We start from the raw sequence: 10,611 nt of genomic DNA, 5'->3' as shown, positions 1-10,611 counted from the left end.
GACACCAGTTCAACCATCACCCTGCTGCGGCCTGGTATCCTGCCAGACACCAAGGCAGCCGGACCCCCAGGGCGCTCACCATGCACTTTGGGACTGCGAGGGTGAAACACCCCTTCTACAGTACCTTGCCCCAGTCTGTGAGGACTGTATCCTGGGGTTGGACTGGTTGCAGCAGGTGGGTGGTTGCCTTGACTTGGGCCGGCGAGAGTTGGTGGGGCAGGGGGAACGAATCAGTTTCGCGGTGGGCGGGCCGGGAGGGGTCTGAGGTGTGTGGGATGACTGGAGCGGGAAGCGGAGGTGGCAGCGGCGGGCGTCGCCAGTTTGTGGTGTTGCGTCGCTCTGTGGGGCAGTTTTCCAAGCGGTGCACGGCCAGCCGGAGGCTGCCAAGCAGTGACCTCGCTGCTGGAGGGTACCTGCTACCCCCGGCGCAGCACCCCGTCCCTCACGCCCAAGTCAAGGCAACCACCCACCTGCTGCAACCAGTCCAACCCCAGGATACAGTCCTCACGGACTGGGGCAAGGTAGAAGGGGTGTTTCACCCTCACAGCTCCAAAGTGCACGGTGAGCGCCATGGGGGTCCGGCTGCCTCGGTGCCCGGCAGGACACCAGGCCGCAGCAGGGTGATGGTCGAACCGGTGTCGACGAGGGCCTGGCAGGGTCTGCCCTCAGTGAGGCAGGGAAGGAATAAGCCAACTCTTCCCACAGCAGGCAGGGTGAAGCGCTCCTTGCTTAGAATAGCAATATTATGGACAATCAATTGACAATAAATATAGAAAAGCACATATTAAATTTGGGAAATTTGGTTTCAAAACTCCTCATATCAACGATGCATACAGATGCAGCCATTCAAAATGCGCGGTAAAAACCCGCGGTACAGTAACCTACCCACAAGCCACCGCAGGGCACCGGAGGACACCGCGGTAAGTGATTGGCTGGCCAAAATGACCGACAGGGGCACTCGTGGTGCATTGGTTGGTAGTGAAAAGATTTAATCATTTAATGTCTTTACTGTGCACATTTTAATCCGCTTAGTTTTTAATATTTATATGGAATTTTACCACTGAAGGGAAATTTTAGTAGCTGAGCATAAAAAGAAGAGGAGCATCTGAAGGTCATAAACGATATTAATTTAGGAACATAAACATTACTGTATGTACATAAACTGTACTGTGTATGGCTGGTCTTGATAGTTTAAAGAAAAAATACACACCAGTCTTCCATTTCTCCCTAAACATTTTAAGCATGAAAGTTTTATGAAACGGTACCCAAATATGCGACTGCTGTGTAGAATGAATTTTAATTTAAAAAAATTATTTAACACCTTCCGCCTGAGAACAGTTACCCGTTGCTACCCAACGCAGAAACACAGCCACTTACTAGCAAAAAGAGGACATTAGCTAGCCAATATGATAAAGAAATAAATGATTATTTTGTTTATTTCTTTTGCACATTTATTTGAACATTTCCATCGATTGTACAAGCACTTGGAAACTGTCCAATCCCTAGTTCATCAGGCATTTTCCCGGTCTGGCGCCGGTCTGTGTCTTCTAGGATATAATGCCAGCGAACTCTTGTTTTTATGTCCACTATAACAGACAATCTCCTTTGCTTTTAACTGAGCGTTTAATAATTTCCTAAAATGAAAATGATTTACTTTATTTCCCTCACGGGATCAATAAAAGTATCTATCATCTGTCTAAACTATGGGACAGAATTCTGGGGTCTCCCCATACCAGAGATTATGGTAGGACTTCAGAATGGTGATTGGCTGACACCATCTGACACCCCTCTGATTGGAGAAAAAAGACGTGCTGGTTTGCTATACATACAGTACTGTACCAGGAAGAGGATTTCTTTCTAAACGTGTATTTTAAAAGTTTAAGAAGTAAAAACCACAGCGTACACAGATTTCTAAACTGATCAGGATCGTTATCTTTGTCTTATGCATAATAATGTTCACCGCTCTGTCCAGCAAATTAATAATAAACTTTATATAGCATTTTAAACGAATAATTAGATTGCTCATAAACCTAATCATTTGCTTTTTCTTTTTATTTAGGCTCAGATTTCAACTATAGATCGTATTATTAATAACCATAATAACATCCAACCAACAAAAACAACCATATAAAAATAATAACAACCAAAAACATAGATAACAACCACAATACAAAATCAAATATATCAAACCATTATACTCTCGCAAATTCCTCCAATTATCATAATCCCGCCCCTTATGCAAAACCCTCCTCCCATCCCAGTTTATCCTCTTTATCATAAACAAAATCCACCTCAATTTTCAACATAAAGCATTGCACAAAATCAATACCTCAACACTCCATACTCAACAACGATAATTCACAAACAGCCAGAACATGTAACTCCACATTCCCAAATAGACCTCATTCCCATAGCCCCGCCCCTTATGCAAAACCAACATCCCTCCCCTGTTCTGTCTCTCCCCTGGCGTTTGTAATTTTAAATACATTTTAGCAAAGTCATGTATTTTAAAAATCTTAAGATTTCTATATTTATTTAGTGGTTTCATTTGTGACAAAGGCTAAACTTTCTTGGAAAAATGTATTTTATGTAAACCATGTTTGCTATTAATTCATTTAGGGCTAGAATATGTTCATTGTCTTCCAATGAAAGAAGGGTTCCTTTCGCCGTAGTCAGGAGACATTAGAAGCTTGCCACGCACGGACTGTTACACCAACGCATTAGCATGTATAAGCGATTTCATTGAGGTGCCTAGCTTTCTTAACTAGTAAGTACTGTACTTACTGGGTTTTGGAGGGGGGGAGGTGTCTTTCGCTGGAAATCTCGCCCCCTTCTACTTTGAAAATACCTGTGAAACTGGTTTAATTCGTCACAGCCAGCACCCCCGCAGAGAGGGGGGTTATACTTGCAGTGCATCGGTATACAGTAGATGGGAAAGCCAGAGCCGACCGCTACGCCGCCCATGTGTTATGCTCTTCGTTAATGTCTAAGCCGGAACACATCATTATATCTCATTTTGTATTTCTTTTTTAAAAAAAATCGTTTGCCCAGCCTAACAGTATTGTTGTTATTGTTTTTATCCTGTAAAGCGCTTTGAGGAGCCACCTTTAAAGGTGCCATATACAATAAAGTTCATTATTATTACTATTGTTAATTTGCTGGACAGAGAGGTGAACATTATTACGCAGAAGACAAAGATACCGATTTATGTTGCATTGTGCATTGTGCTGTTGTAATACAGTTTTAAATAATTCAAAATCTAAACATTATCAGCTTTATTTATGGGTTTTAAATGAAGGCGATTTCAACGCAATTTAAATCAATATAAATGTTTATATTGTAACGCACAGGTGACTATTCATTGTTATTAAAATGACTTAAATTTGATCATGTTGTGATATTTAGAAATTTGTTTGGTGCGAGTGAAGTTTTATTTAATCTCTGACCCAGGGAAATGTTTTATTTTTTCAAAGAAATGTTTGTTAAAAAAAAAGACATGGCTCCAGCTGGATTCAAACATGCAATTCTAAAAGAATGCTTGTTGGCTCCGGTATCACGTTAGTTAAAGACTTCGATGCTTAAAATGTTTAGGGAGAAATAGATTACTGGTGTGTATTTTTTCTTTAAAGTACCGAGACCAGCCATATACTGTATGTTTATGTTCCCAAATTAATATTGTTTATGGCCTTCACACGCGTTACAGTATGCTCCTATTCTTTTTATGCTCACCTACTAAGATTTCCCTTCAGTGGTAAAATTCCATATAAATATTCAACACTAAAACAGGTATAGTAAACACATTTAAATCTTTCTACGACCGACCAACGCACCACGAGTGCCCCTGTCGGTCAACCAATCATGTACCGCGGTATTTTGCACAGAAAATTTTTTGCACACAAAAGCAGCCCCTGACAGTGTAGAACACATTTATACTATTGCAGAGACACATGTAACATATATAAACTGTATATATATGAAAAAGAAATAGAAACAGAAACAGGAATCGCTTACTCACCTGGAGAATCTCTGTAGGAATATCTAGCATTTATCAATGGAAATAAAAGCTGCTTTAATACAGTGCATGTTCAAACTCAAACCCTCAGCTGCTGTTCTTGTTTATTTTGTGACAAATTGCAACTGAGCATCGCATGAGCCGTTACGTACCCTTATCTGTTAGGGAATTTCAAGGGAGGAGTTAGGTCAGAATGGGTAGGCTGCAAAACAACAAGTAAAGATTTATTCCAAGATGAAACGTTGTGGCGGTTTTCTTATCTTTTCAGCATGGACTAAACTTTTACGTGTTCTTTATATGCTATATATGTATATATTAGCACCAATGTCGTTCTTAAAAACTAACATGAAATTGTCAGGGACATTCAGCTTTATACAAAGACGAGACAGACAAAGTAATAATTCTATATTAACGTGGCCTACATATTGACGCAATGATCGAACTAACTGACATGTTCTGATTCAGATCCCCTGCAGTTCATGCCAATTAGAACAATAGCAATGCTGAGTCCTCCCCACCCTATTGAGCACAAATTCAGCTGCTCTCCAGTTCTGTTCTGCATGTTTTTTCGTTGCAATGGAGCTCAGAGCTGGAGATGATCTCCATACAGTACTGTGTTAACTAGCCCGCACTTGCGTGCTAATTTACGGGTTGTGGCAAATGCTTTTCTATAGTTCATATATATGAGGGCAACCTGTTAGGTTTAAAAGCCTCACTAGCCAGGTAGGACTCAAACCTACAATCTCCTGATCCGAAGTCAGACACGTTATCCATTACGCCACTGGCCCATGAAACGTGCACGTGCATTCCACCACAGAGAGCTCTACACTGCTACTAGTAGTACACTTCCCCATCTAAATTTTCAGATCAAGAAACATGTGTTTCCTACAACTTTTATCAGGTTTAAAATATCAACTCCTTAAAACAGAAAAAGTGTTGATGTGTCGTGCTGAAATTCAGATTGATTTTGAATTCAAAGAAAAAACGTTTTCTTCCAAAACAGCGTGAAATTGTCACATCTTGCAGACAATAGGTGTATTCCATGTTGAAAAGAGAAGAAAGAAAACCATGGAGCCTTTTACAGGTGTGAGGCTTCTTCAGTTGTGAGAAGACCTCACGGCCGAAACGTTATGTTTCCTTTCTTCTCTTTTCAGCATGCAATAAACCTATTACTTGTTCCTTTGCAGCCGAGGCATGCTGACGTAGCTACCCAGCTGAACATCTTGCAGACTACTTCTCTCCTGAAGAAGTAAAGCAGGGCTTGCTGGGTGAGCTTTTGCTCCGGTAAATTAGGTCACGTGTCATGTTAAATCACTTCTTCTAAACACAACATTTGCTGGTGCTAGCTTTCCCCATGAAAAGAGACATTTCCCTTACAGTACATGACATATCGTTTTTCTTCTATCAATAAGTATAGAAATTAAACAAAAGAAAAAACGGTGTCGCCAAAGAATGCACAGCTCTGTCGCCTTGGGGAGGTGTCAAGGGCATTGAGCTCCTTGGACATGAAAAGTGCCAGATAAATGCCGTTTCTTATCATTTCTCTTGGCGTCAGTTCTGCTATTAAATGGGACGGAGGCAACGGGCTCAGAGAGCAGATTGAGTGCACACCGAACATGGATGTGTCTAAGTGTCTGTAAAAGCGCGGTGCTCTGCTGGCGCTGTTCCCTAGTGGCTTAAAGTGCCTGCCTAGTAAGCAGGCGATCCTGGGTCTGAATACCAGCGGTGCCTCTCACCGTGTCTTGTTGTGCCGAATGTATCATTTCAGACAAACATGTACAGCTTGGTTCAGTTTAATGCAATAATTCATTTCCTTACTGGAATAAGTTTGAAGAAATCCATACAGCTTGTGAAAGATGAAATCCATTTCTTGGTTGTCAGTAGAAAAAGATTGCCGGCTGCAAGAAGCGCAAGTGATTGTTTTCTTTGACCATAAACCTGCAAATGTAGGGAGGACACACGGCCATCAGTCTCTGTGGCGCAATCATTTAGCGCGTTCGGCTGTTAACCGAATGGTTGGTGGTTCAAGTCCACACACGGACGCATGTCTCAGTTTTTCCAATGTAAACATCATCACCGCTAAAGAAGATGGCGCAGATCCTTTGCTTGATCCTTTGCAGCCTACGCATGCTGACGCAGCTACCTTTCTCTTCACACGCCTCAATCATTATTCACCAAAACCATCAGCAAAATATGTTGCCTTTGTGGTGATGTCACTCCTCTGCTTCACAAATGTCCTTAGTGACGGGCCATTTCTTTCTGCCATTTTTCCGGAGCGGTTATTGATTGCTCCATCATTTCCCTCATACTTTCCATCCCTAGATTGAAAAAAAAAACAGAAACAGGCTGACAGGACGACAATCAAATTCCAAAACTCGATAGAGTATTTGGATCCACAAGTAGCTATGAGCAACTTTGTCCTGGCTTGCATGAAAGTTGGAAAATGTCAAAAAGAAAAAGATGGTGGCTTTTTCATATTTGTTCTTTTATTTTTAGTTCGTTGGCTCTTCTGTCCATTGTCCTCCTGCCTGGCTCTTGACCTGTGACTGTCTGAACGCATACATTAGACTTTCAGGCGGGGGATTTGTCCTGAGCCTCTGTGAAAGACCCACCCACCCCCATAAATAACTGCTCTCGAAACACATTAATGCAAAACTAAACCACAGCTTAAAGAGGAGCTCCAACTCAGTGCCATACTAATGTAAACGAAGTAATACTAAGACATGTTCTTATGGATTTGTCTTACCTTGAGATATGTAATTGGATTTCAGGATTAACTTCCACATTCAATGTACTGGTGATTTTTTGCCTGGTCAGTGCCTGGGTGGGAGACCTCCAGCGAACAATTAAGCTTGCTGCTGGAAGTGGTGTTAAGAGACTCTTAGGATCTTCCAGAGGTGTCTGTCCAATAGCACTAGTTGCCTTAGAGCTGGCTCAAACATTGCTCAAGAGTCTACCTTTCACAAATGCGCAAAGATGAATGATGGGGGTGCACACTTCAAGGAGCCTTCCAACTGTAGGGACTGATTAGAGACGATCTGTAGCGTGTGTTCGTTTCCATAAACGCCCCGTGTCTCAACGGTAGGATGGAGTCAAATACTGCCTCGACCCGTAACAGCATTATATTAAACCAAAGGACTTGAGGGCTGTTTTGTTTGAATGTTCAAGGCATTGGTAAGATCGTAGGTCAAGGGCCATTCGTGCATCTCTTGTAACTGGAGTAAAAATGCTATTCAAAGTGCAATGACGTCGTCCACGTCTCCGTTGTTGATTGCTTTCTGTCTAAGAAAGTTCTGTTTTCATGTCCGAACGGGGAGACTTTATCATTCCAACTTGAAGCCACCCCTTAAGTCCTCTGAGGCGTGAGTGTGTGTGCTTGCACGTATGGCGTAAAAGGTTTCTTAAACGGAGAGCGAACTTGAAAAAAGTTGTCGCCGCCGCCGCCTTGCACTCCCTGTTCGATTGTAGCAAGAAGGAAGCGGCCATGGTGCTCGCTGTAGTCCTGGCCGAGTGGTTAAGGTGACGGACTTGAAATCCGTTGGTGTCTCCCCGCGCAGGTTAAAATCCTGCTGACTACGGTGTCTTTTGCATTTGGTTGCGTGCATGCGTGTAAAAGGACAAGCGCCGTTTCGTTTTCGCTGGGACCTTTAACACTCTAAATCGCCTGGACCCGCAGCCTGTGAAATCAATTCTTCAGCACCCACGAAGGACGCTTTGCAGCTGGACGCAGATAACGATGCTTTTCTGCAACGAGCTTTCCAGCTGAATTTTCTCGGCAGCTCCGTACTGAACCTGTTCTCCATTGCAACATAGCGGAGGCTCGTCACATCTATAGCAAGGCTGTGTAGGACCGCATTCGCCACAGTGACTTGTACACAGACCACATGAAAGGCAAGCAAAATACACTTTTAAAATTCCAAAGACTCACAAGGTCAGAGGAACAGCGATGACCTGAACAGATCTGTTACAGAAGTCTAGGTTGACCTTTTTAGAGCTGTAATTGCATTTTTGTTTAAAAGAAGATCAAATCCACTCCCATGTACCAGCACCTTACAGTTTATTGAAGTTAATTCTGTTTAAGTAATAAGATTGCTAACGATGTTGGACTTTAGCCGGTGTTTTTTAGAACAAATTGCTTACACTTCTGTAAGGAATACGCAGTACGCGCCTTTGTCAGTCATTGCTCACCATACCTGTAACTTTCTTATCTAACTCACTTCCTCAAATGGTGAAGGTCCACAAACATAAATTAAAAAAAAACCCTTGTTGTAGATGAGGTGCACAAAAAAGCAGCCCCTGATAGTGTATAACACATTTATACTATTGCAAAGACACATGTAACATATATATATATTGTAACGCTTACGGCCGACAGGCGCTGTGTAAGAGCCGGCGTACCAGAGCGGGTGACGTCACCGCCCTTCCCTGTGATAGCAGGACCACAGCTACTGGGCTGTGGGGAGATCTCTCTTTGGCTCACGGGGCTAGGTCGCTGCAGAGAGACGCGGAAGTCCCGGGTTCGAGCCTCCAGTCGGGATGGGGCCGACCAGATGCGGCAAGGACGCCCGCCGGAGCCCCCGTTGAGTTACATTGGTGTCAGAAGCGGGGTGGGATAGCCCTTCGCCGGGGACGGCGATTTAAGCGGGGGAGAGTGTAACGCTTACGGCCGACAGGCGCTGTGTAAGAGCCGGCGTACCAGAGCGGGTGACGTCACCGCCCTTCCCTGTGATAGCAGGACCACAGCTACTGGGCTGTGGAGAGATCTCTCTTTAGCTCACGGGGCTAGGTCGCTGCAGAGAGACGCGGAAGTCCCGGGTTCGAGCCTCCAGTCGGGATGGGGCCGACCAGATGCGGCAAGGGCGCCCGCCAGAGCCCCCGTTGCGTTACAATATACTGTATATATATATGAAACAGAAATAGAAACAGAAACAGGAATCGCTTACTCACCTGGAGAATCTCTGTAGGAATATCTAGCATTTATCAATGGAAATAAAAGCTGCTTTAATACAGTGCATGTTCAAACTCAAACCCTCAGCTGCTGTTCTTGTTTGTTTTGTGACAAATTGCAACTGAGCATCGCATGAGCCGTTACGTACCCTTCTCTGTTAGGGAATTTCAAGGGAGGAGTTAGGTCAGAACGGGTAGGCTGCAAAAGAACAAGTAAAGATTTATTCCAAGATGAAATGTTGTGGTGGTTTTCTTATCTTTTCAGCATGGACTAAACTTTTACGTGTTCCTTATATGCTATATATGTATATATTAGCACCAATGTCGTTCTTAAAAACTAACATGAAATTGTCAGAGACATTCAGCTACGTATTTTTCATCTGAAATAAACACGTTTTTTCAAACTTTAGAATCCCAAAGTAACTTATGGGGCAGGAACAGCACACTTTTCAAAAAGGTGTTTTTCAGCCAAAATAAATGCGTTTTTTCAAACTTTGGAATCCCTATGTAACTGCCTGACTCAGAAGAGCACATTGAGTCAGCTCTTAACCCCAGTGTGCAGAAGTTGTCAAAACGTGTTTTTCAGCCAAAATAAACACGTTTTTTCAAACTTTGGAATCCAAATGTAACTGCCTGGCTCAGAAGAGCACACTGAGTCAGCTCTTAACCCCAGTGTGCAGAAGTTGTCAAAACGGGTTTTTCAGCAGAAATAAACACGTTTTTGCAACTTTTGTCACCCCAATGTAACTTATGGGGCAGGAAAAGCACACTTTTCAAAACGTGTTTCTCAGCCAAAATAAACGCGTTTTTTCAAACTTTGGAATCCTAATTTAACTGCCTGGCTCAGAAGAGCACACTGAGCCAACTCTTAACCCCAGTGTGCAGAAGTTGTCAAAATGGGTTTTTCAGCAGAAATAAACATGTTTTTGCAACTTTGGTCACCCCAATATAACTTATGGGGCAGGAACAGCACACTTTTCAAAACGTGGTTCTCAGCCGAAATAAATGCGTTTTTTCAAACTTTGGAATCCCAATGTAACTGCCTGGCTCAGAAGAGCACACTGAGTCAGCTCTTAACCCCAGTGTGCAGTAGTTGTCAAAACGTGTTTTTTAGCCAAAATAAATGCATTTTGCAACTTTGGCAACCGCACTGTAACTGCTTAGCTCAGAAGAGAACAGTGAGTCAGCTCTTAACCCCACTATGGAGAAGTTGTCAAAACGTGTTTTTCAGCCGAGATAAATGCGTTTTTTCAATCTTGGACATCCCCATGTAACTGCTTGGGTCAGAAGAGCACACTGTGTCAGCTCTTAGGCCCACAGTGAAGAAGTTGTCAAAATGTGTTTTTCAGCCGAGATAAACGTGTTTTTGCACTCTTGGGCTTCCCACTGTAACTGCTGAGGCCAGAAGTCCAGACTGGGTTAAATCAGCACCAGTGTTCAGAATTTGTCAAAAGGTTGTTTTCAGCTGAAATAAATGCGTTTGGGCAAGTTTGGGCATCCCAGTGTAACTGCTGAGGCCAGTAGTGCAGACTGGGTCAGATCAGCACCTGTTTTCAGAATTTGTCAAAAGGTTTTCAGCTTAAATAAACGCGTTTTGGCAAGTTTGGGCATCTCACTGAAACTGCTGATGCCAGAAGTGCAGACAGGCTCAG

General features: G+C 43.1%; 1 non-coding gene across 1 annotated transcript; it reads left to right on the top strand.

Annotated features, from left to right (window-relative positions):
- The first annotated feature begins 7,508 nt into the window (after positions 1 to 7,508).
- Positions 7,509 to 7,590, top strand: trnas-uga (transfer RNA serine (anticodon UGA)). Its single transcript has one exon. It is a non-coding gene; the product is annotated as a tRNA-Ser (tRNA).
- The last annotated feature ends 3,021 nt before the right edge of the window (positions 7,591 to 10,611 follow it).

The sequence above is a fragment of the Lepisosteus oculatus genome, chromosome 26 (genome assembly GCF_040954835.1).
Source record: "Lepisosteus oculatus isolate fLepOcu1 chromosome 26, fLepOcu1.hap2, whole genome shotgun sequence".
NCBI lineage: Eukaryota > Metazoa > Chordata > Actinopteri > Semionotiformes > Lepisosteidae > Lepisosteus > Lepisosteus oculatus.
Note: the sequence above shows the minus strand (reverse complement) of the source record. Positions and strands in the feature narration are given on the sequence as shown.